The sequence below is a fragment of the Notamacropus eugenii genome, chromosome 3, assembly GCF_028372415.1.
Source record: "Notamacropus eugenii isolate mMacEug1 chromosome 3, mMacEug1.pri_v2, whole genome shotgun sequence".
In the NCBI taxonomy this organism is placed as follows: Eukaryota; Metazoa; Chordata; class Mammalia; order Diprotodontia; family Macropodidae; genus Notamacropus; species Notamacropus eugenii.
In genome coordinates this window covers 463,671,394-463,698,994 of record NC_092874.1, presented here as the reverse complement: position 1 = coordinate 463,698,994, position 27,601 = coordinate 463,671,394, and the positions used below count along the sequence as shown (strand labels likewise).

The 27,601-nt window shown below is 38.9% G+C and overlaps 1 protein-coding gene across 5 annotated transcripts in view; it reads right to left on the bottom strand.

The window, feature by feature from the left end:
- The window catches only part of FHIT (fragile histidine triad diadenosine triphosphatase), a 1,742,479-nt gene that overhangs the window by 1,668,566 nt on the left and 46,312 nt on the right, over nt 1-27,601 (bottom strand). For all 5 annotated transcript variants that reach the window (XM_072598790.1, XM_072598792.1, XM_072598793.1 and 2 more), the window contains one exon: nt 27,098-27,146. The gene's annotated coding sequence lies outside the window, so the exon portion shown is untranslated. The remainder of the gene's footprint in view (nt 1-27,097; nt 27,147-27,601) is intronic.

The window sequence follows — 27,601 nt, the reverse complement described above, 5'->3', positions numbered from 1 at the left end:
CAAATTAGTCTTTCAAATAGAAGTACCACTCTTCTTGCATTCCTTCTTTTTCCCTTGAGATGCTTGATCTTTTGTTCCTTCAAATGAATTACTATTTTGTCTGTCTCTATAATGGATCTCCTTGTTAGTGAAATCATTATCATCCTCCCCAACACTGTTGACTGACAAGCCTTGCAATTAGTTGTCATTCTTTAATTATTTAAGGAGTATTTTTAATTATATCTATGCAAATCTTGAGTGAGCTTTGTCAGTCTAAGATTTGTATGTATTTTGCCATTATTTTGAATAAGACTTCCAGTTCTATTATTTACTCTAGAATTTTTGTTGCTGTCAGATAAAAATGCTGCTGAGAAATGTAAGTTTATTTTATATCCTGCTAATTTACTAAAGCTATTAATTGTCACCATTAGTTTCTGTGATTGTGCACTAGAATTTCTAAGTAAATCATCATGTCATCAGGAAATAGGAATTATTGGTTCCTTCTGGTTATTTTGTGTTTAATTTCTTTCTATTATTATTGGTATTTTTAGCACTTCTAGGATTATGTCAAATGGCATCAGAAAAGGACATATCCTTGCTTTACTCATGTAATTACTGGAAAAGTTTCTAGTGTTTCCCATTTACATATAATGGTAGATTTAGATTTTATATGGATGTTTTTTGTTATATTAAATAAATCAAGATCTTCTGACAAGATATTATAGGATCTTTAGCATCAATTAATGCTGTACTTTATGAAAGGCTTTTTCTGCATCTAATGATATAATCATATTATTTGAGATGTTTTTGTCTTTAACATGATTAATTATGTTATTTTTTCCAAATACTGATCTCTGATATAAATACTTCTAAATCAGAGTTGGCATTTTGGAAATATCTTTCAGTAGTCTCTTTGCCAGAATTTTATTTTTAAATTTTTAATTGATATTTATTAATGATATTGGTTTATAATTCTGGTTTACAATTCTCTTTCTTTGTTTTGTTCTTCTTTGGTTTAAATAATAAGGTTATATTTATCTTATACAATCTATTTTGTAAAGTGTTTTATTTATCAATTTCTGAGAACAATTTGTGTTAAATAAGTATTGTTCTTCAAAAGTTTGATAAAATTTCTTATAAATCTATCTGAACCAAAGGTCTCTGCTCTTACTGCATGGGTAATTTCTTTATAGATAGTCAAATTTCTTTTCCTAGGAAATTTCTTTTCCTAAACAAAAATGATATTGTTTAATATCATTTTATAGAACTACTTTTGCATTTTATACTTTAATAGATATGCCTCCAATTCTTTAAAATTCTTGGTTTTCCTGGAACACAACTATATATGATAGGTCCTAATAATTCTTTGTCTTTCTATGTCATGATTTTATCTTGTTCATTTTTGGATTTGGTTATTTTTTTTCTCATCTTTTTAATCAAGTCTTTTCAAAGAACTAACCTGTAGTTTTATCAGGACTATAGTCCTATTGATTTCTACTTTATCTATTTCTCCTCTAATATTTGAGTTTTCTTTTGTGCTTCATGTATGTTTATCTCTCCACTTTCTCATTTTAAAATTGCATATCATGAATGCTCTTTTTCTATATTTCTAATGAATTTTCTCAAGAATATAATTTTTCCTGAGAATTGCTTAAGCATATCAAGAAACTGATGTATAATGTCATCATTAGCACAACTTTAACAGGTATTCTTTCTACAATTTGTTCTTTAACTTTCATATTATTCGGTATATCATTATTAATACCCATAAAGGTCTGTATCTTGTTTGCATTCCTTGTATTAATTACTTTTTGAATTACACTATATTCTGTAAGTGGCACATTTATTACTTCTGGTTTTTAACATTTATTTATAATTTCTCTTCACCTTATCATATAAATTATTTCTCTGAACACACAATGTGGTCCTAAAAAATGTATATTCTTTTAACATTTTCAGACAAAAAATTCTATATGCCTTTCAAGACTAAATTCTCCAAGAGTTTATTTAATTCTACATTTTCCTTTTTGTTTATACTTCCGTTAACTCTGTCCAGCTCTGAGAAAGGAACATTGTAAGTCTCCTATAAGCAATGTTCCTAAGTCTTTTTTATAATATAGTTAATTTTTCCTTTATAAGACTGGCTAGTTGGTACATAAGTTTAGTAGTAGTAGTAGTAGTAGGAGTAATAGTAGTGCTTCATTGTCTGCAACAAAATGTGGGCTTTTCTTAGCCATTCTCTCTCTCTCCCTTTTTTTATTGGGTTATTGAATCAATTTACATTTAAAGTTATGATTTTATTTTTTTCCATCAACCAGCATTTATTAATCCATGTAATTAATTATTTTTTTTGTTTATTTATTTATTTGACATTCATTTTAACAAAATTTTGGGTTACAAATTTTCTCCCCTTTTATCCCCTCTCCCCCAAACACCAAGCATTCTAATTGCCCCTATGACCAATCTGCCCTCTCTTCTATCATCCCTCTCTGCCCTTGTCTCCATCTTCTCTTTTGTCCTGTAGGGCCAGATAACTTTCTATAACCCTTTACCTGTATTTCTTATTTCCTAGTGGCAAGAACATTACTCGACAGTTGTTCCTAACACTTTGAGTTCCAACTTCTTTACCTCCCTCCCTCCCCACCCCTTCCCTTTGGAAGGCAAGCAATTCAATATGGGCCAAATCTGTGTAGTTTTGCAAATGACTTCCATAATAGTTGTGTTGTATAAGACTAACTATATTTCCCTCCATCCTATCCTGTCCCCCATTACTTCTATTCTCTTTTGATCCTGTCCCTCCCCATGAGTGTCGACCTCAAATTGCTCCCTCCTCCCCATGCCCTCCCTTCCATCATCCCCCCCACCCTGCTTATCCCCTTATCCCCCACTTTCCTGTATTGTAAGGTAGGTTTTCACACCAAAATGAGTATGCATTTTATTCTTTCCTTTAGTGGAATGTGATGAGAGTAAATTTCATGTTTTTCTCTCACCTCCCCTCTTTATCCCTCCACTAATAAGTCTTTTGCTTGCCTCTTTTATGAGAGATAATTTGCCCCATTCCATTTCTCCCTTTCTCCTCCCAATATCTTTCTCTCTCACTGCTTGATTTCATTTTTTAAAGATATGATCCCATCCTCTTCAATTCACTCTGTCTCTATGTGTGTGTGTGCGTGTGTACATGTGTGTGTGTGTAATCCCACCCAGTACCCAGATACTGAAAAGTTTCAAGAGTTACAAATATTGTCTTTCCATGTAGGAATGTAAACAGTTCAACTTTAGTAAGTCCCTTATGACTTCTCTTTGCTGTTCACCTTTTCATGCTTCTATTCATTCTTGTGTTTGAAAGTCAAATTTTCTTTTCAGCTCTGGTCTTTTCATCAAGAATGCTTGAAAGTCCTCTATTTCATTGAAAGACCAATTTTTCCCCTGAAGTATTATACTCAGTTTTGCTGGGTAGGTGATTCTTGGTTTTAGTCCTACTTCCTTTGACTTATGGAATATCCTATTCCATGCCCTTTGATCCCTTAATGTAGAAGCTGCTAGATCTTGTATTATTCTGATTGTATTTCCACAATACTTGAATTGTTTCTTTCTAGCTGCTTGCAATATTTTCTCCTTGACCTGAGAACTCTGGAATTTGGCCACAGTGTTCCTGGGACTTTCTCTTTTTGGATCTCTTTCAGGAGGTGTTCTGTGGTTTCCTTGAATATTTATTTTGCCCTCTGGTTCTAGAATCTCAGGGCAGTTTTCCTTGATAATTTCATGAAAGATGATGTCTAGGCTCTTTTTTTGATCATGGCTTTCAGGTAGTCCCATAATTTTTAAATTGTCTCTCCTGGATCTATTTTCCAGGTCAGTTGTTTCTCCAATGAGATAGTTCACATTATCTTCCATTTTTTCATTCTTTTGGTTTTGTTTTGTGATTTCTTGGTTTCTCATAAAGTCATTAGCCTCCATCTGTTCCATTCTAATTTTGAAAGAACTATTTTCTTCAGTGAGCTTTTGAATCTCCTTTTCCATTTGGCTAATTCTGCTTTTGAAAGCATTCTTCTCCTCATTGGCTTTTTGAACCTCTTTTGCCAATTGAGTTAGCCTATTTTTCAGGGTGTTATTTTCTTCAGCATTTTTTTGGGTCTCCTTTAGCAGGGTGCTGACCTGCTGTTCATGCTTTGACTGCATGTCTCTCATTTCTCTTCCCAGCTTTTCCTCCACCTCTCTAACTTGATTTTCAAAATTCTTTTTGAGCTCTTCCATGGCCTGAGCCCATTGAGTGGGCTGGGATACAGAAGCCTTGATTTCTGTGTCTTTGCCTGATGGTAAGCATTGTTCTTCCTCATCAGAAAGGAAGGGAGGAAATGCCTGTTCACCAAGAAAGTAACATTCTATAGTCTTATTTCTTTTCCCTTTTCTGGGCATTTTCCCAGCCAGTGACTTGACCTCTGAATATTCTCCTCACACCCACCTCTCCTCCTGATCCTCCCAGCCAGCACTTGGGGTCTGAGATTCAAATGCTGCTCCCCAGCCTCAGGGCTTTGGGCAGGAGCAGGGCTGCTATTCTGTGTGAAATTAAGTTCAGGTGCTCAGGTGGGGGCAGGGCCGCCCCTCAGGCTCAGTTCCCTCAGGGGGTTTATGCAAAGACCTTCAACAATGGATACAGGTTCCTGCCTGCTTGGGGAGCCCTGGTCTGCTGCTGCCTCAGCTTCTGCCTCCCAAGGGGGCCTGAGTTATGGGGGCACCCCACTCCCCTCTCGACCCGCCAAAGAGACCCTCTCACCAACCCCCGTCACCTGTGGGTGGAGAGACCCACGTGGCCGCTGGAGATCCCGTCCCTGAAGCCTGCTCGGATATTCTCTTCTCGGTGCCGGGGCCGGGGCAGGGCTGGGCTGGGCTCCGTGTCCACAGCGTGACGGACCTTTTGGGAGAGGTTTGCAGGTCCCTCTGGAACAGAAATCTCCTTCGCTCCAGTGTTCTTTGGCCTCTACTGCTCCAGAATTCGCCCTGAGTTACTTTATACAGATGTTCTATGGGTTGTGGGTTCGGAGCTATGTGTATGTGCGTCTTTCTAGTTCGCCATCTTGGCTCCGCCCCTAAAGTTATGATTTTGAGTTCTGAGAGGGTTTTTTGCATTGCTTTCTTTAGTAACCATTCTCTATTAAATCATTATGTTGTACCTTTGGTTACCTTTGCTTATACCACTCTCTGATGCTAGTCAGTTACCACAGACTCTCCCCCTTGCTCCCATTTTTCTCTTCTATTGCAATTTTTGCTAATTTACTTAAATCTTAAAGTTAATTCCATAAACATTTATCAAATTCCTAGCATAAGCCAGGCAAAGTGCTAAGGGCTGAGGATACAAATAAGAAAAAAAAAAAAAAAAAAAGACAGTCCCTGCCCTTAGGGGATAACACACAAAAGGAGGCTGATGGGTGGGGCTAGAGTCATCTTTTCATGCTGATGAGATTTCAGGTGCAGTTTATTCTGGTAGGAGGGGAGTTATGGAGAAGAGGAGGTGAGAATGTGGGTCCATGGAGTTGAAGATCGCAGAGTTTTTGATGGAGAATAGAATGACCAAGAAGGTTGCGAGCCCTCTATGAAGGAGGCTTTGCGAGGATTTTACTGCTCCCCAGTCTGAGGGGAGAGCCCACTGAGAATGCCTGCAGAGGGTGAGAGTATCCAGAAGAGTCATTTTTTCAAGATGATGAGATTTCAGGTGATTAGGTTCCTTCAAGGACGCGTTGTTCTGTGGAAGAAGCCAAGCTTTTTTTGCTTTGTCCACTTTCTTTTCCCTTCCAGTCTGAACTTTATTTTCTGATTCAAGGCTTATATATTTACGTGTTCCTTCTTTAGTCTTTCTATGTCCCTCCTGGGGTCAAAGTTCTTTTTTTTTTTCTTGCAGCCTCACTCTTAGAAATATCAATTCAATTCACGGGGATAAAACGGAAGTCATGCTGCATGGTAAGGGTTACCATATGCCCCAAATTCTGTGACCCAGACCTTTCTCTTGCCTTCTCTCGCAGCCAGTATCCTATCACAAAGCAATAACACCCCTCCTCTGACTCTATAGCTTCTCCTTGAACAATAATTGCTCTTGAACAATAACACACACACACGCCTTCTACATCAGACTTCAGATATGTTATAAGATTATTTTAAAATAATTGAAAATTCAAAGTCATATGCATATAAAACTCATTTTTATAATTAACAGTACAGGCTTTGAACACATATAGTGCATTATTAATCTTTGACAGGTAATAATAGGGTGAAAAAATATTTGTATAAATTTTTTTAAAAAATATTTTTGCAATGCTTTCTAATACAAAAGCAATACTACAAGACTAAAAATCTCTTTGACATTTCTCCCCAACAACTTAAACTTCCACCCATATACTTCCACATTCTGCAGGGACTTTCTATTAGGCTGTGACCCAGAATAACAGGCCTAAATGGATTTTTCATGTTTAGACCAGTGACCATAAAAAGTCAACACTGCTCACATGACTGATACGTTTGCCTTTAACAAAACAACATGGGCCAAAAATTATTAGAAAACATACCGGCAGCCTCAGTGGACTTTGAAGCAATGTAATTAGGTAGTCCTACACTACGTTTTGTCAAAAATTTCTGACAACCTAATAACCAGATTGTCATCAGAAAGACATTGAAAAATGATGCTGTGTTTGGACCAGCATTAAAATATTGGAGTTTTCTGGAGCTCTTTTGTCCTGTAAAAATCCTATTAGGATTCATTCCATTGGTCTGGAATGATGGTTAAATGAATCTGTTTCACTTGAGAAATAGTAGCCCTAGAGAACTGACTTTTGTTTTTTGTGTAAAGACCGAAAAAAACCCTACTGTGAAGTACCTCTCTTAATTTCAGGCATTCCACTCCCCCACATCTTAAGAGAACATCCAAGAAAGGCCTTAAATACTGTTTTTCAAAAAAGTGGAAGCTAATGTATTTGACCCTCCAAAAGAGGAGGATGTGTTCTGTCCCTTAAGTCAAACCTCCACATGTTGTGACTTTGAAAATAAGATAGGGCTATGGTTAACAATTCTTCACACCCACATGCACACAATTAAATATAGGACACTGGGTAGAATAATATATAGCCTTGAGTTTAAAAATAGTTACCTTTAGATTAATTGGTCAATTAGAAGAAGTTATCCACTAAACCTGAGAAAGAACAAACCTCAGGGAATGGATACCTACAAACACCTTTTGAACCTTAATATCTGAAAACTTCAGTAAATTATCATATTTAAGATATAAAAGTATCTACTGCAAATCAAGAATGCCAAATATCCACAAGTGCAAGTTTATATTGTGTATCTAGACTGGTCAGTAACAAATAAATGACATTATTCATGTTCTCAATCTTCAACTCAATTAAAATATTCTAGGAAATTGTTGCAGTTTGAACCCTCAGATGGTTAAATGAGAAGCAAGAGATTTAGAGAAAACTAGGGAATTTTCACAATTATGGGATGTTTTGTTGCTAGGATATAAACAAGGAGCACTTTTTTTAAAAAAATCATCACATACAACTAGATTCATTTTACTTTGAACAGCTGACGATGTTCCATTAGAAGGGAAACTCGTTGAGGGAGGTGCTTTTCTATGCCCAGTACCTGGCATCTAGCATACTCATTAAATTCTCTTGTTGAACTGAACTGTCAATCCTACAGTAAATCAACTTCTGCTTTCTCAAAAACCAATAGCTCCTTCAAACATACTTGATCCCCCACAAGTCTGTTTTGCTAAGGTGATGGCAGTTCCATTTTATTCAAGCCATCCTAGCCATAATCCATTTGGAAATACATGTTTCTACAATGTTTTCGCTTCTATACAGGGTATCTGAAAAGTCTTGCTGCAGTTTTAAACTTTAGTAGCTTAAAGCTTTAATAGCTTAAAAAAGCACTGGGACTTTTGGGATACTTTCCACAATAGGACTATGTCTACATAGAACTAGAAAATAAATATTTTGACTATTAATGGAAACAATTAGTCTATTAAGTAACCAAAAAATAGCTAAATGGACAAATGAAAAGCATGGAATGTATTTGAATTGGGTCTGCCATGTGAGAGTGCAAATGCAATGATATTATGAAGAGTTTAAAACCAGACTTTCTTGAATCCTATCTATCAGTGAGATCGCAGAGCTCTTGCAGGGCTGCCCCTGAGGCTCCCCTTGTTGATCTTTGTCTTCCTTAATCCTTGGTCCCAGTCTGTTTGTGCCTTCCCGGCCAAATCCACCCTCCATCTTCTCTAGAAAGATCTTGTGCATACAAATGAATGTGTGTGTTTGTTATCTCTCTTGTTATCTCCTTGAGGGCAGGGATTATTTTGCTTTTTCTTTGTATTCTCAGTGGGGATGGGCCAGTGGAACCCTGCTAGGCATTGTCTCTGGTTGGGGCCTTCCAGGATTACTTCTCAGACTATCAATTTTACTGTGTTCTTATAAAAATTTAATTTAGTGATTTTGGTCTAGATCTGTGATTTAATCAATGTGAGGAATTCCACACACAATACAGATTGGGTTCTCCCCACTGAAGACGGGTTAGAGAGTATTCAGGAGCACTGAGTGGGTTCAATGGACTTGCCAGAGGATTCAGGGTATATCAAGGTCAGAGGTAGGATTTGAACCCATTTCCTCCTGACTCCCATGCCTGTCCTCTTATCTCCCCTGCCATGTTGCCTCCCATGTTAGCAGCTGGTCAAATATTACATCAAAATAACAAGGATAAGTAATTGTCACAGCTTATACTGCCTTCAATAGTAAAGAAATGCCATCCTTTTGTCCATGCTGGCGTTAGCTGTTTAACTGGCACATTTCTAGAAAGTGGGCCAATAGCCCCTTTCCATAGCCTCTAGCATGTATACCACAAAATTAACTGGCAATGATGATAAAGACAATCAGAATGACATTGCTGCTGATGAACATGGGCTTCAACATTCTCTCCTGCTCACCATCACCTCCCTTAGAATTCCCAACAAAATCTAGTCTGTGTTGTCTCCACTTTTCAGCCAGACAGGTGAATCCAGAAGGCAATAGCTGGATGACCTGCTAGATGGCGTCAACAGTATCCACAGAGGCGAGTCAAAAAACTCCTACACCAAGAAAAACATGAAGCCACTCTGATATCTCAATCGTTGAGATTCACCCACCTCAAGCAAAACCTCTTCTGTTTTGTGAGGATATAACAGTGTTTGCTGTCATGCATTATAACTCTCTCTATGTGTACAGGACTTTGGGTATCCTGCCCCATAGGCTCATGGTCAGAAACAGCCATGAGCTCCACCTTCACATTAGATGAGATGCTCATAGGAAAAAAAAAAATGATACTTATTTCCTTGACATGAGGAGATTGAAACAGGCCTAATGAGAAGGATTCCATGCTTCAGCTCAGGACTGCCCAGAAGAAGAAGAATATGAGTGAGATTTCAAAGGGGACCAGGAGCTAAAGGCACATTCACATTCCCTTAGTGGAAAATCTTGGGGCTATAAAGCAGAAAGATATGTTTTGTATAGAAACAGGCAGCAAGGGGGTGCAGTGACTGATAGAATACAGGCCTAGAGTCAGGAAGACTCATCTTCCTGGGTTCAAACATGACCTCAGATACTTACTGGCTGTGGTGACCCTGAGCAAGTCACTTAAATTCTGTCTGCCTTAGTTTCCTCATCTACAAAATGGGGATAATAATATTTGGGCAGCTAGGTGGCAGAGTAGATAAAGTACCAGACCTAGAGTCAAGATGACTCCTCTTTGTGGGTTTAAATCTGGCCTCCGATACTTATTACCTGTGTGACCCTGGGTAAGTCACTTAACCCCATTTGCCTTAATTTTCTCATCTGCCAAATGAACTTGAGAAGGAAAAGTCAAACCACTCCGGTAGGTTGCCAAGAAAACCCCAATTGAGGTCACAAAGAGTCGGACGTGACTGAAAAACAACAAATGAAAATTTAGGGACCACTCTACTCAGAAATAATATTAAGTTCATGAACCTCTGGTCTTCTGTGTTGCACTGGCATACAGATGTTCTGGATTACTCAGTAAGAAAACAAAATCTCCCTTCTCTAAGCAACAATAGGATGAATTTTCAACTGAGATAATCTGAGTATCCTAAGTCTGAGATAATCAGAGTATCCTAAGTTTAAACCTGAAAGTGAATTCAAAATTCATCTCTTCAAACTGCCTCATTTTGCAAATGAAGAAAATGAAAACCAGATAAGCAGAAAGAGTTGGTCAATGTCACAGAGCTGGTGGAACTGGGCTTCAGACCCAAGACCTCTGCCCCAATCAGGGTGCACTCATCCCAATATCTCTGCCCCAATCAGGGTGCATTCATCCCAAGATCTCTGCCCCAATCAGGGTGCACTCATCCCAAGATCTCTGCCCCAATCAGGGTGCATTCATCTCAAGATCTCTGACCCAATCACGGTGAATTCATCCCAAGACCTCTGACCTCTGACTCCTCATAGGGAGAGCATGGGGGTCCTCATCAGAAGGAAACTATTACTGCCAGGAAAACAGAGAAGCAACATAGCCTAAATGATAAGACAACTAGACAGGAAGAACTCAGGTTAACCTGCCCCTCCCTGAATTCCTCCAGTTCAGTCCAGGTGCTGCCTCTTACATCAACCCTTCCCTGACCCTCTCTCAACTTACTCTGCATTTATTTTGCATAGACTTTGCTTTGAGTTACGTGTCTATTCATTGTTTCCCTGGATAGAATGCAAACTCCTTGGCAACAGGGGCTTCTTCACTTTTCTATTGGTAGCACTGTGACTCGTACATCATAGGCCCTAAGAAAATGCTAGACCTGAGTTCACATCTCATCTCTAACACATAGTACCTGTGTCACCTTGGAAAAGACACCTATGTCCCTTGGTCTCAATTTTCTCATATATAAAATGGAGGGTGGAGGCTAAGCTCTTTTGGCTCCAAATCTATGGCTCTATAATCACTTCAGCCAGATGAGAATCTCTTGTCCAATCCTCAGTCCCAATCCTGCCTCCAATACTTACTACCAGTGGGACACCACTCAAGTCATGAAGCCTCATTTTCCTCATAAATAAAAAGGAATTAATGACACCTTTAGTGACTGATGGAAATGAAAATGGTCCCTGTCTTCAAGGAAACTGCATTCCACTGAAACAACAAAAAAAATCAAAATTCAAGACAAAATCAAAAAAAGACAAATTTCTCATCAGCCCAGACATACTGGGAGAATCAACTCATGGTTCTATGGGAAAAAGAGTCACAACTGATGCTTTACAGCACGACCTCTTTACATATTTCGTTCCTCAATTCTTGGTTCAAGCTGAAAGATTTTTTTTTTTCAGTAGGAAAAAGCTTAAGTAGGCATGATTGTTTTTTTAGTTCTGTGTAGCATATGTTTATGCATCTCCTTTTGTAGCATTTATGGATTTATTCTGAGACAGGGTTAAGGAGGAGCAAAGCAATTTATCCTCCTTGCATTCGTTTTTATCAGAAAAAGTAAGAGCATCTGCAAGGGCCACACTGACCTGAACTATAAAGAATCACACTGGAAATATTGGGGGCTTGCTGGCTATTTTCAGTGATGGAGAAGATTGAACTGAGCCATCCTTTTACAAAACATAAAAAGAACTTCATTAAAGTCTCCATCAAGGAAAACAGCGGTCAAGAAGCCAATGGCAATCATTATCACAAACACTCGATTTCTGATGGGTTCGAGTAATTAGCCTGCTCTGTCTGGCAGTCATTCAGACTGGACCTACACGGGCAAGTGGGCATTAGCATCAAAAGACAAATCTGGTACATTGACAGTCAGCAGTATTTTCCCTTTCAAATTTTTACATCCATATCTCAAAAAACAAACAAACAGTCAAAGTATATTGGCATTTACAAATGGATTTTTCATTTGTACTCATGTCCTAGGTAAAAAACCTCTTATTAATACAATAGAGTTCCAGTCTCAAAAGACATTTCCAAAAACAAATTCAAAATTGTGGATTAAATTTGATCATCCTCAAATATTTACTAAGCATATACCCAAATACTCAAAGGAACTGGGATTTCTGCAAACAGGGGAACCCCAAATGAAGGAATTCCTTCCACTGATCCCAACCTATCAACACCTCAGTAGATATGTCCTAGGATCCCGAGGAACACCAGCGTTAAAGGACTCACCTAAGGTCACACAGCTAATGAAAGTTTAAGGATGGTTTGGAGTCAGGATGACCACTGGAAGAGTATAGAATATATATGAATCTACCATATACACAGTTTTATATCACAAGACTTCCTCTGTGATTTCTTCCAGCTTTCAAGGCATGCTTCTATAACCCTACGGCCCTTGACCTATTAATCCTCATATTCAATCTAGATAACCAGGGTGACATGGGCACTTACAAATGTAGAAACTGAGACTCATTTGCAAAGGGACAAAATTCAAAAATGCTTTCAAATATGAATAATCCAGATGGATATACTCATTTACTGAGTGCATTATTATTTTCCAGGTATTGTGTAAACAACATAGTTGTACAAGAAGCTCTCTTAGCCCTCCAGAAGTCCACAAGCTGTTGGATGCCAAGACAATATTCATATAAGAAAATGTATATGCACATAGAAGTGACCTTCCAGTCAATAAGTAGTGGCAAACATATAGTCCCCTATCAGCAATGACTAATAGGGTAGGAGAGCATGATCACAGATCTAGGGCTAAGAGGGACCTCAGAGAGCCACCTAGTCATTGTACAAATGAGGATACTGAGTCCTGAGAACTGATTTGCCCAAAGTCACATAAGCAAGTCAACAATAAACATTTGTTAAACACCTACTATGTGCCAGACACTGTGCTGATCCCTGCCCTGAAGCAGCTCACACTCTAATAGATGTATAATTTAACACATGGCTCAAAAATCTATAAGTGGTCAGTGACAGTAAGGTTTCCAAAGAAAACCAAGTCAACAAGTGTTTATCATATGCCTCTACTGTATGCACCAGACACTGTGCTAAATGCTGGAAAGTAACCCAGGGTTGGGACAGAATCAAACTTGGTCTCTCAGATCAATAACCAAACCAGAGGTGGCCCAAACTTCCTGCTTGGCTACTGTGCAAAATGCAAAATGTTTTTATGCTTGAAGTTTAAACTTAAAATCAAAGTTTCAAGAAGGGCTTTGTTGTGTTTTTTTCACCCTTGTAAATTCCTTTGTTCCCTAATCCTGTCATCAGAGTTAGACTAACAGTTCACTGCTAGTCATAGATAATACTTTAACAAGTATAGGACGATACCATCCTCTCGCTATTTAATTTTATTTTTATATTCCCAGAGATTGGTATAGTGCCTGACACATAGTAGGAACTTGAGAAATGCTTATTTATTGATTAAATGCAAAAGATGTTGTCACATACCACTTTTATTTGCCCTCAAATATCCCATAAAAGGATTTAGGACCAGATCTCATCATCTCCAGTAGAATTTAAGCTTCCCACTCACCCTACCTAGCTTAGTCTTCTTAAAGAGGCCTATGCACTGAATGGGTCTTACTTCACTCAAAGTAAGAACCTGCAAAGGCCTTAGCCTAAAAGGGCCAGGGTCTCCCATGGCATCCTGGACCATCTCCAGTCAACCCGATGAAAATCATGCCACTGGACCCAGATGATTCTGGAGGAGAAAGTGAGGCAGGTGACCTTGCGCAGCCCTCCCAAGTCAACTGCAAGTTACATCAAAATCATCTCTCTGATGTCACAGTCCTCTTCAAAAACAAAAGACCAACACAACCTACCTCAATGCCTAAAACACAGTAGTTGATCATGATGCTTGCTGACTGAGAGTCATGTGGCCAGGAGAAGGGATTTCCTTTTGTCTAATAACCGTCCATTGCTACCCCATAATAGTATGGTGTATATCTATTCATTCTCATCTTCCAAAGAGGCACATACAGCTAGCAACACACACCAAGTAAGCCAGGAGCTAAGAATCTTCTGGAAGGAGTTAGAGTGCTTGAGTAGGGATGTGCCTGGTCATTAGAAGCCAACCTTCTGGACAAGCTCTTTGAATGCTCAAGCCATCCTGACTTCCATTCTCTGTCCATAGCCATCCATCTCCTGTCCCTGAGTTTTTGCACAGATTGTTCCCCCACAGCCCTGAAATTCCCCCCCTCCTCAATGCTGGGCCTCAGAATTCCTCCCATTGAGGCTCAGCTCAGACATCACCTCCTCCAAGATGTCCTTCCAGACTCTCCCAGTTTTAAGTACTCCCTAACATAAAAAACAGATTGTTTACTAACCTGTGTTATTGCTATTGCTGCTGTTACTTTGTTCTGCCTTTATAACCTTAGCATCCAGCACAAGGCCTGGCATGTAGTAGGTACTTAATAAAAGCTGGCTGAAATGAAATGAAGTGAGGTGAATTGCACTTGGAGTATATCATGAGAGACTGGCTAGTTTGTCTAAATACTGGAAATTGATTTGCTCAGCATCAGCTGATGCATACAGAATATTGGTTACCCACTGGGCACTCAATAAATGTTTGTGAGTAGTACTATCTGTGAAAGAAAATGAGCTCATTGAGGCTCTTTAATGGCCAATAAATATAATATTGTGTTTTCTAGATATTTTGAAGAAAGGGAATAACTACACCATTTCTGCCCTTAATTTTCTCTACCAAATGGTGACATTCTTTGCTCAAAAGAAATTATGCTTTCCATGATCTATCAGGAACTACTGAAGATTGACCATAATGGAGAACCAGTCATGAATATCCATGGAGCTTTATGAGTGTGAAATCCTCAACTACTGTAAAAGAAACAGACTCATCAAGGCACACATAAGATATAGGGTGCAACCATTCCGAAGACCCTCTAATAATCCTTTGCTTCTTCTGAGAAGAGCACAAAAGGAGCCCTTTTTGATATCTTCCAATAAAAGGACTATAGAAACACAAAATAGAATTATTCTGAGTTCTCAGATAAATTTCGTACCTAGGGAGGAAAGAACTCTTGGCCAAAATTTCCTGTATCTCTACTGACTTATAAATAGGAAATGCTGCCCTATAACAAGATGGGGTAGCAGAAATGGAAAAATAATAATAAAAATAATTTCAAAGAATCTTGTTTGCTCAGCTGTGGACTCAACTAGCCATCACTTTGGTGAGTCCACAGAAAAGAACTCATGTGAAGAATAGAAGTCAAAACGCAGCCGCCTCACTGCAGAAACAGAATCCAGATCTCTTGACTGTGGCTCATACTCTTCTCAATACACCAAACAAATATACTGTTGATGCAACAGAATAAAGACTGAATGTGACCTTGATCAGCTTGATTGGACACTGTGCTAAGTGCTGGAGTTACAGAGAAAGGAAAAAAAAAACCAAGTCCCAGGCCTCAAGGAGGCCATTATAATGGGAGGGACAAGTGAATAACTAGGAAAATTATAAATGGAGTAGATGGAAAGTAAAGAGACAGTACCAGCAGCTAGGGTGACTAAGAAAGGCCTACTACAGAAGGTGACATTTGAGTTCAGTTTTGAAGCAAAGCCAGGATTCTAAAGAGGCAGAGGTGAAGAAGGAGAGCATTCCCTGGATGGGTCCTACCCATCCAGGTTCACAACCTTGACTCTTCTCTCTTGCTTATCATCCCACCCCAAATCTAGCCAAGTATCCAGTCTTATTGATTCTATCTCTACCACCTTTCCTATATCTATGCCCTTCACCAACTCATACTATCACCACACTAAATTGGGGGCCTTATCACCTCTTCTCTGGAGAGTCAGAAGACCATTCTAATGGATTTCACTGCATCTGCTCTGTCCCCTCTCCAATCCATTCTCCTCCACACAACAGACAAACTGATATCCCTAATATACAAGAAAGACCCCTTGTGACTTGTGACCATGCCATCCCCCTTTCTCAAGAAACTTCATTGGCTCCCTATTCTATGATAAAAATATAAGATTCTCTGTTTGACATTTGACATCTTTCACAACCAGGTTGATACATATTACTCCCTTTCATGTGCTACCTTTCCACCAGTAATACCTTTTTATTGTGCAGTAGTGTCTGACTCTTTGTGATCCCATGCAGGACATTTTTTAAAATTATTTATTTATTTTTAGTTTTCAACATTCACTTCCACAAGATTTTAAGTTCCAAATTTTCTCCCCATCTCCCCTCTGTCAACCCCAAGACATTGTGCATTCCAATTACCACTTCCCCCAGTCTGTCCTGCCTTCTATCATACCCCTCCCTTCTCTCATCCCCTTCTCCTCTATTTTCTTGTAGGGTAAGATAGATTTCTATACCTCATTGCTTATATGTCTTATTTCCCACTTGGATGTAAAACAATTTTTAACATTAGTTTTTAAAACTTAGAGTCCCAACTTCTCTCCCTTCCTCGTTCCCCACACATCCCCACTGAGAAGGCAAGCAATCCAATATAGGTTATACATGTGCAGTCACACAAAACACTTCCATAACAGTCATGTTATAAAAGACTAATTATATTTCTCTCCAGTCTATCCTGCCCTCCATTTATTCTGTTCTCTCTTTTGACCCTGTCCTTCCTCAAAAGTGTTTAATTCTAATTATCCCCTTGTCTCACTTGCCCTCCCTTCTATCATCCCTGCTACCCCCCCTTATCCCCTTCCCTCCTACTTTCCTGTAGTGTAAGATAGATTTTCATACCAAATTGAGTGTGCATGTTATTCCCTCCTTAAGCCAAATCCGATGAGCATAAGGTTCACTCTTTCCTTCTCACCTCCCCCATCTTCCCCACCATTGAAAAAGCTTTCTCTTGTCTCTTTTATGTGAGAGATAATTTACCCCCTTCTATCTCTCCCTTTATCCTTCTCTCAATATATTTCTCTCTCACCCTTTAATTTTATGTTTTTAGATATCATTCCTTCATATTTAATTCACCGTTTGCCCTCTGTCTATATGTATATAATCTCTCCAACTACCCTAATGCTGAGAAGTCTCAAGAGTTACACATATTATCTTTGCATATAGGAATGTAAACAGTTCAACTTTAGTAAATCCCTTATGATTTCTCTTTCCTGTTTACCTTTTCAGGTTTCTCTTGATTCTTGTGTTTGAAAGTAAAATTTTCTATTCAGCTCTGGTCTTTTCTTCAAGGATGCTTGAAAGTCCTCTATTTTATTTTTTCCTCAGAAGTTTTATACTTAGTTTTGCTGGATAGGTGATTCTTGATTTTAATCCTAGCTCCTTTGACCTCTGGAAGATCATATCCCAAACCCTCCAATCCCTTAATTTAGAAGTTGCTAGGTCTTATGTCATTGTGATTGTGTTTCCATAATACTCGAATTGTTTCTTTCTAGTTGTCTGAGATATTTTCTCCTTGACCTGGGAACTCTGGAATTTGGCAACAATATCCCTAGGAGTTTCTCTTTTTGGATCTCTTTCAGGAGGTGATTGGTGGATTCTTTCAATATCTATTTTATCCCCTGGTTCTAGAATATCAGGGCAGTTTTCCTTGATAATTTCATGAAAGATGATGTCTAGGCTCTTTTTTTTGGTCATGGCTTTCAGGTAGTCCCATAATTTTTAAATTGTCTCTCCTGGATCTATTGTCCAGGTCAGTTGTTTTCCAGTGAGATATTTCACATTGTCTGCTATTTTTTCATTTCTTTGGTTTCATTTTGTAATTTCTTGGTTTTTCATAAAGTCATTAGCCTCCATCTGCTCCAGTATAATCTTTAAGGAATTATTTTTCTTCAATGAGCTTTTGGACCTCCTTTTCCATCTGACCAATTCTGCTTTTTAGGGCATTCTTCTCATTGGCTTTTTGGATCTCTTTTGCCATTTGGGTTTGTCTATTTTTTAAAGTGTTATTTTCTTCAGCATTTTTTTTGTCTCCTTTAGCAAGCAGTTGACTTGTTTTTCATGATTTTCTTGCATCACTCATTTCTCTTTCCAATTTTTCCTCTACTTCTCTTACTTGATTTTCAAAATCCTTTTTGAGCTCTTTCATGGTCTGAGATCAATTCATATTTTTCTTGGAGGCTTTGGATGGAGGAGCTTTGACTTTGTTGTATTCTTCTGTCTATATAATTTGATCATCCTTGTCATCAAAGTAAGATTCTATATATTCCCCAGCCATTTACTTGACTTTTGAGCTCTTTGCCAAGGTAGTTTTCTGCTTCTAGTGGGTGAGGGGGTGAGCCACTTAATACCCCCACAATTTGTGGGCCTAGAGTTCCAGAAACAGCCACTGCTACTGCTCCTGCTGCTGTGGCAGCTGCAGGCTCCACCGCCCCCTCCGCCACCCTGGGGCTGGGGCCAAACCACTCTACTTGGGCCCAACAAGTTTTTTCCACTGTCCTTCCAATTTGTCCTTGATGTTTTGGGGTCATGAAGTCTGGAAACCTCCACAGGTGCCAATGATTCAGTCCTCTCAGGCCTGCTCAGGCCCTATCTGTGCTGGTTCAACCCACACTAGACCGTGCTCTGCTCCCAACATGCATGATAGATGCTACCTACAGACCTATCAGGTTATCTTGAGCTAGGGATTTGCTTCACTCTGTCATTCTGTGGGTTATGCTGCTCTAGAATTTGCTTAGAGTCATCTTTTACAGATTTTGGGTGGGCTTGGAGGAAGAGCTCTAGGAAGTCCTTGCTTCTACTCTGCCATCTTCTTGGTCAGTATTTATTAAGTGCCCATTATGTGTAAAGCACTCCACTAAGCACTGATGTAATTCTACTTCTGTGGTTCTCTTTTCTGTACTATGCTGTCTCCCTATGAAGGGAAGTCTTGATCTCCATTCAGAGTATTCTTGGCAAAAACACTGGAGTGTTTTGCTGTTTCTCCATCTCATTTTTCAGATAAAGAACTGAGGCAAACAGGGTTAAATGACTTGCTCAGGGTCATGTGGATAGTAAATGTCTGAAGTCAGATTTGAACTCAGGAGGATGAGTCTTACTGACTCCAAACCCAGAACTCTATCCATTCTATCACCCCAGTTATCCCCCAACTTCACTTAGAAGACACTAAATTCAAAGGATAATGGGGTTGCAACTGGAAGGGACCTCAAAGAACCTTTGAGACAACTGAAACCAAACACTTGGCTTTAGAGGTGGGGGAGTTAAGCAACCAAGGTCATGTCAATAATAAGCAATAGAACCATGAAACCTTTGAATCCAAGTCTAGCCCTCATTCTATTGCTCCACACTACCTAATATTTGGTTCCTTCCTTTAATGAGTTTATTATATACTTAAGGAGACAAAAATGAACCTTTTACAAAGTAACAAATAGCACAAAACTCATCAATAAACAATCATTTATTGAGAACCTACTATGTGCCAGGCATAGATGACAGACATTTGTAAAACAGTCCCTTCTCTCAAGGAATTTATATTCTATTAGTGGGAAAAGACACATAATAATAACTGTGATACAAAAGAGAGTGAGACAAGTTCAAAGAGCAGGGCCAAGGAAAGTGTCCCAAGAAATTTAAAAAATAAGGGAAGTCAAGCACTAAGCTTGATGCCAACAAAATATTCAAGAAAAATTCAAGAAAGGTCAAGATCACTGGGGATAAACTCCAGTAGTTTGTCAAGGCTTTGTGGAGAAGGTGATAATTAAGTTGAGTCTTGAAGGCTGAGATGGATTTGAAGAAGCAAAGAAGGCATTCAACATTGACAGACAGTATGGAGAAGGTGTAGGCATTGTAGTGGATAGAAGTCACTGAGAAAGATGGTTTTAAGGAGACTTTAGTTGAGACTTTGGAGAATCCAGGGAAACTAAGAGCCAGGAAAAGCTGAGTTCAAATCCTGCCTCAGACTCTTACTGGCAATGTAACCCTAGGCAAGTCACTTATTTTCTGTTTGTCAGTTTCCTCAAGTGTAAAACGGAGCTAATCATAGCACCTACCTCTCAGAATTGTTGTGAAAATCAAATAAGACAATATTTATAAAGCACTTAGCATAGTGTCTGGCATATAGTAAATGCTCTATAAATGCTAATTCATTATTGCTGTTGTTTTTAGTGCTAGTTATTAATACTTGCTGAACTCTCTAACCCAAGGCAAGTCACTTAACTCCTCAGAGCACCAGGCAACCTTCTAAGATTGGATGGCTGTTTTCCTTCCTTCTTGATGAAGACCAAAATGACAACACCATGCTAAAGTGAAGTTTCAGTGTATACAATTGTGGCTGATCAGACCAATAAAAGCTCGGAACGCTGTACCAACAGATTGGGCACAGTTAGTCCATGTGAACATTTGGAGTGGATATTCCAAATTTGCACATCCTACATTTACTTTGTGTTGTCTCAATTCTACTTTGCTCATAGAGCACAGCACCCTTTCTGATGTGGGCACATCATGCTGAGTGGTCCTGTGCCAGTGTCTCTCATGTCGCATGATCAAATCCAAAGTTCTTGACAGAGACCTTGACAGTATCCTTGTATCACTTCTGACCACCATGTGATCACCTGCCCCATGCAAGTTTTCCATAAAATAGCCTTTTTGGCAAGCAGACATTTTTTGTACTGGAACAAACAAATAGTGCTGATCTCTATTGGTAAAGAGAGAATCCTCAAGCCACTAAAATCATAGGTATTGTCTAATCAATAAGAGAGACTTAGAGCTATGTAACTGCAGCACTTGCCTCAGAGTTGTTATAAAAATCAAATGTGATAAGGCATATGATGTGCTTTGCCAATCTTAAAACATTATACAAATGTCCCATATTATTTTCATCATCATCAATATTATGCAGAAAAAATCAGATGGCCCAAAATTAGATTGGGAGACAGACAAAAGAAGCCAACCAGTTAAGATGCTCTTGCAATAATGCAGGCTGAGGATGACAAAGATCCAAGCTAGGGTAGTAACTAGAGACATAACAAAGAAAGGATAAAGAGAAATTAGTGCCAGCTTGGATAAAAGAGATGAGACAGAGGGAAGAGTAAAACAGGATTCCACATTTTCCCAACTGAGAAATTAAGAAAATGATGCTATCATGGACAGAAATAAGGACATAGGAAAAATCAATTCATTTTCAATTAGAAAATCTGCGTTTTAATCTTGATTCTGCAACTAGCCATGTATCCATAGGTAAATCACTTCAGTCTCTCTAAAGGAAGCAGCAGAATGTCATGGAAAGAACACTGGATTTGGAATTAGAAGATTTTGCTATCAACTACATACATGAGCTTGGATAAGTCATAATCTGTTCAAGTCAACGTTTCATCATCTGTAAACTGGCAAGGCAGGAGGGATGTATCAGAGCAAGCAGTAAATGGCTTCAAGAGCCCGTTCCAGGTCTGTACTTGCAAATCCTATGGTCCTATGGTTTATAAGATAGATGAATAGGTTTTCTCAAGGTCTTTTCCAACTTGCATTTTATTATCCCATAACAATCAATAAAATATCAATAAATAATACTTGTACTCCCAGGGTCACTGTGAGACAAGCTCCTTGCATATTTTCAAGCACCATACCAATGTCAACTATTATGGCAGTGAGGATGGAAACGTGATGAGTTCAGCCATAGGTGGGGTGAGCTGTAGACAAGCTATGAAATAGAAAACTCAAAGTAGTTAGCAATACAAGAATGAAATTCACCTGAGAGTTCAGGATTGGAGAGAAAAGACTTTAGAGGCATCCATCTCATACCCATTCAGGTCACTTCACTTAAATCTGACTCACTATAAGACGTTACAAAGTTGGAAAATGACAGACAACTATTTCTGCCTAATTAGCCAACAACTGGATTAAACAACTAAACAACTGGACTCAGGGCTGAGAGTATATACTCCAATCATCCCATCAAAAGAGTCAAAAATATCAGTGTTTTGCTTGCAGGTTTTACTTCATCACAAAAAAGTCAAATGTTTTTACACACTAACCTATTTCTTTCATTTAAATGCTTAGGCTATGAAAAAATTTATTGTTCCTAACATACAAAAATATGTATGTGTACATATACTGGCTTGCATAAAAATAATACAAATGTAAAGTTTATCCATAAAACTTAATACTGCACAGCTTTGGGGACTGTTTTTGTCCTAGATTATGTCAATTTGCTACAAAAGTTATCATGTTTGTTTTTTGTTTTTTTCTCAATGGGTGTGCTCCTCTGATGGCCCTGAAAAATAACTATTATTTTGAAACTAACCACTGGCAATATGCAGGACACAGTACAGAACACAAAGATGGTAAAAAAAAAGAAAAAAAAAAGCCTATAGTCAACAATCAGGAAACAAAGATGACCATTTCCTTCTTGGGAAATAAGCAAGCAATACCAGGAGATTGTACAAATTGTGTGTCAGCCCCATCTCATTCAAATTAGAGAGAGGAGGTAAGCAGGAGGGCAAAAAAAATTTCCAAAGAAAATTGCCTTGGTGTGTGTTCGTCCTTCGTTGCTGAAGAAGACCATGCCATCAGAGAAATAATTACATGATTTGCACTTGACTTTATTTTGAGTGAAGGAGGGCTATGCAGGTCACCAGCCTCACTTCTCCTCCAGAACCATCTGAATCCAGTGACCAGATATTCATCAGGATGACTGGAAATGACCCAGGATGAGGCAACTGGGGTTAAGTGACTTGTCCAAGGTCACACAGCTAGTGAGTGTCAAGGATCTGAGGTGAGATTCGAACTCAGGTCCTCCTGACTCCTGCACTGGTGCTCTATCCATATTCGAAGAGAACTGTTAGGGTCTGCACTGTGGAGTAAGGATCCTGGCCCCTCAGTTGTGTCAGCATCCTGTACAGCAGTGGTTAGAAATAAAAAGCCTATGACCTATAGGACCCTCAGGTCTGACCACAATGGACAGCACCAAATCACACACCACTAGGCTGGATGCAGGGGTTTTTTGTTGTGACTGATTTCAAGAGAATGAGTAGTAGACTTCATTGTTAATAGTAGCTGCAGACTGACTGCTACGTTGGCACTATGTGTACTAAAGGTACCTAAAGTACCTTTGCAAAACTACTAGGATCAAGGTAAGTTTTAAGGATTCAGGAAGGGTATGGCTGAATTACAGGGCTAAAAGGAGGAGAATTCTCTGCTATGGACCTATACACCTGTGTATTTCTCCTAGGATTCTGACCTTAGAGAAGGAAGCCAAGGGAGTTCTGTATATGCCCAAACTTCTATTTTCCTGGGACACTGTTGCTATGCCTAATATCTCCCTATTGGCTAAGGGTCAGCCTTCTGGCTTTAGGAAAATCTGTAGTAATAAGACCCATCTGGGATAGTCTTGGCTGCATCTTTCATTCATCACCCACCAGACACTATGTAATATCAACTTTAAGGGTGCCACGAGGTTGGTGAATGGAAAACACTATTCCTTTTTCTCAAGAAATAAAAGGAAGAGAGTGGGACTAGTAACCTACAGGAAAAGTAATCTGACTTCAAGATGAATCTGACAAAACTTTATAACATTATTAAAAGAATGGTTAGTGAAGGCCAAGAAAAAGGAAGCAATCAGCATGAACCTTAAATGGCTGCATTAACATCGTCTCTTATTAATTTTTTTTATTAAACTAAATGAACTCTATGGTCTCCTTCAACTCTGAGATCCATTTTTTTCCTATGAAACAAAAACAGGTTAGACAATTGCTTCACTTGTTCTTGGGGTATTAAAAAAAAACCAACAAAAGATAACCCAGAGCACGGCAGGAAGAAGAAGACAGTTGCTCTGAACTTACAGCAGCAGCAGCACTAAGAAATTTTATGGCAGCAAGAAAATATTGTTCTCTCCATATTGGTAATAGAATACATAAGGTCCAACTATTTGTGAATAAATACTTTAGCAAAAAGGGTAATAATGGCTAAAAGATATTACTCTTAAATCTATAAACCTTACTCAAATCATATAGTCAATTTCCACTTCTAACTCCCATATGTATAAGCCTCCCACAGTCTTTCTAAAAAGAGTTTCTTAAGAATTTTGAGCATCCAACAAAACAAAATACATAACACAGATGATGTAAACAGCATCATGCTGATGCCAAAATTTCAAAGTGCCCACTTTCATTTTCATGAGTTTCAGCTCTCCTGGAAAACATGAGAGCAAAGACACTTTTGCGTTTGTATTCTCAGTGCTTAGAACAGTAGATGGCACTTAGAGGATGTTTAATAAATACCAATTGATTGAATAATTGATTGAGTCTCATATTACTGGACAATTCCTTTTATCATCTACTTCAAGAACCAAGAATCTTCCGTATCTTTGAAGTGCTATCTTGAAGCTTCAAAGGAAGTTTCTTCCCCCAAAGAGTGTCATTCAAAAAGCATGCATAGGAAGCATCCCAGATTGAGGAAAATGTTCCTGTGTGCAGGGGTCAGCAGTCTTCATCACTGATGAGTTCACTGGACTTGGTCCACAGAATTGCAGAGGGAGAAGAGAAGACTCAGAGGATCATCTTGTCCAACCAGCATGATCTCCTCACAGTAAAGAGTGAGAATGGCTAAAACAAATGGTAATGAAACCATTTGGCCATGTAATTAGATAATGGCTAGGTAATTACTATGTCCTTTTCTGCTCACACTGATAAGACTCTACCTACAAGGGACATAACATAGGAGAAATCTTTGGGGGTTTTAACTTATTTTTGTGAATTCCTCCACATCATGGTGGTTTTTGATTGGGCAGGAAGTTTTGCATCTAGATGGGGCACCCAAATGAATGGAAGAATGAAAAGTACATTTATTAAGCACTTACTATCCACTTTTTCAAATGACTTTAAACCTAATACAGAGTATACGATGTAGAGACACGTAAGTATACTTTACAACTTCCCAAATCCAAACGAAAGTGGGAGAAATGGAGTGTCAATGTCTCAATCCTAAAATTCTGAGGTCAGAATCAAAAAACAATCCTTTAAGAACAAGGGTTCAACCAAATCATCACCATTAGCTCCAAAAATTTCTTGGGATTTGTGGACAAAAACTATCATAATCAAGAATTTTCATTCCCGTAAGTGACTAAACACTTCAATAACCAAGTTCTCCAGCTAGCATCTGAGAAATCATCCCAAGAAATGCAAAATTTTTGTAGCATAAACTTGGCCTAAGGGTTTTTATTTTAAATGAGATTTCTCTCCACCCTTAAGCAAACCATGTAATATTCACAGAACTACCATTTCTCAGATTTAGGGGGGATCTCAGAGGCCATTTAATGTCCCAAAGAGAATCCCTTCTCCAATACACCCCATAAGTGGTCATCCAGACTTTACCTGAAGATGTCCAGCAGCAGGGAACTCACTACTTTCCAAGCTCATTCCACCTTTGGAAAGCCTGAATGGGGAGAAAGTCTAACTTCTGTGCATTATGACTAACTCTGCTCTCATGGTAAGAACAAGATGAATCTCTCTTCCACATGTCAAATATTTGAAGATAATGATCATGTCCTGCCCTCTCCCCAAGTCCCATATCTTAATTTCAAACAAATTCTGGCCTCATAAGGTTTTTAGGCCCTACAAGTGAGGCCTCCTTGAAGCCCATTCTCAACACACAGTTTTATAGCTCACATTTCCACTCAAAAGAGGCTTCTCTAATTTCCCCATAAAATTACCGTTCTTTTCAAAATGAACATTGAACATTTCAGTCCCAGAGGTTGACCTGCCACAAAGTTAGGAGTAACTGAAAATACAGGCTAAATCAAACCAGGTTTCCAACCTTAACTAAAGTAATCACTACCACAATAACTATAATAAAAATGATAGCAGAAAACCCAAATTGCCAAGAATGTAACTGATGATGGAAACAAACGCAAAATTACGGCATATTTCACCCTGGCCACCAAAGGCTCTCTATAAAAACTGCAACCCTATAATTCCTTACAATGAATTCTTTAAATTAAAATACTTCATGCGGAACAGAAATTAAACCATGAATCAAAGAACAATGCTGTACTGCCATATGCTTATAAATATACCTAGCAAAGAGGAAACAATTACATTTTTTTCCGTGTAAAAACCAGCCCAACTGCAATGTTTCACACCATGTTGGCTCCAATGCTATTCCGGTGGCTTTATGTTTAAGGGTTCATTTTCTTTTCATCCACTGAAGACTCCACAGTGACCAAGACAGGACAAGAGAAGGAAGACTTTACTCAGAGTCAGTAGATCATAGGACCATAGACATAAAGCTGAAAGTGACCAACCACATGACGTTTTAATAGATGTGAAATCTGAGACACCAAGAAGTGAAAAGATGATAATAATGACAATAGCTAATATATAATTATATAATACTTACTATGTGCACACACCTTGTGCTAACTGCTTCGCAATGACTATCTCATTTACAATCCTGGAATGTAGGTGTTATTATGATTCCCAATTTACAGTTGAGGAAACTGAGGCAAATAGAGGTTAAGTGACTTGCCCAAGGTCACAATGCTCGTATGTGTCTGAGGCTGGATTCAAATTCAGTTTTCCTGACTCCAAGCCAGGAGCCTAATCCCCTAGAACACTTAGCTTGCCCAGAGTCACATAGCTCATAAGTATTTAGGCAAGACTGAAACCCATGTCTTCCTGATTCCAAATCCAGTGTCCTATCCAGTACACCATCCTTTGAGTCCCAGCTCAACCTCTTGCCATCTGTATAAATTACTTTACCTCCCTAGGCCTCAGTTTCCTCACCTGTAAAACAGGAAGCTTGGACAGATAACCTCCAAAGTTCCTTTCAGCTCTCCTGCTAAGACATTTCTGATCAATTCCCTTTATTCTACCTGCCTGATAGGTCCTACACGCTACATGCACCAAGGCATACTGTGATAATGACCAGATCGTTATTAAAGTACCACTTTGCAGTTTATTTGGCCAGCTAGTTTTATCTGACTCTTGATTGGAAGCAATGCCAGCACATTCCTTTTCCCCTACCTCGCATTAATCTTAGCAAATCTGGCTTCCAGGAAATGTCTTAACTCCACTGAGGACACAGAAGACGTCAGCAGTCAGGGCTGCCTTTTCCCCGGCTCAGCCCATTGCCTTGCTCTCCTCCTTCCAGACACCTTTGTGGGGGACAAGCAGACAGCTCAGGAAGCTGTCCTATAAGCTCTTGCTTTAAGCTGAGTGTTTAAATCCCTGAATAAGAGAAAAAATCAATGTCATAAGGCAATGTTTGTCAAGGCTGTGGAATAAATACACTTACCTCTACAGATGTTTCTCAATGGGTTCCGCTTCTGTGCTTTGTTTCAAAGCTACAAAGAGATAAAAAAGAAGGCATTGAGTTGTGTGCCAGTATAAATGGAGGGTGTATTCTTCATGTCTAAGAGTAGAAATTCCTTGTGCCTTGTGACTGTTAGCCAAAGCAGCGAGTGATACAACTTGGGCCTCTTTTCTCTTTAACATAAAACTGAGAAAAGATACAGCAAATAAACCCACCTAGAGTCCAGCAAGTCAATACAACCAGCATCATAGTCTTTGAGGGGAGGGGGTAAGTGGAAAATACAGAGAAGGGAGAGTTGCTCACTGAACACCATGAGAAACAGCTCAAAAAGCATCCCTTCGAACTGAGAGGTAGAGGCCATAGGCAGAGCTTGAGGCATACTTTTCAAACATGAAAGATGCGTTGATTTCCTTTGCTTCACTACTCATTTGTTATGAGAGTTCTAACTCTGGTGGGGGTAGTGGGGTGTCATCATTGAAAGAGACA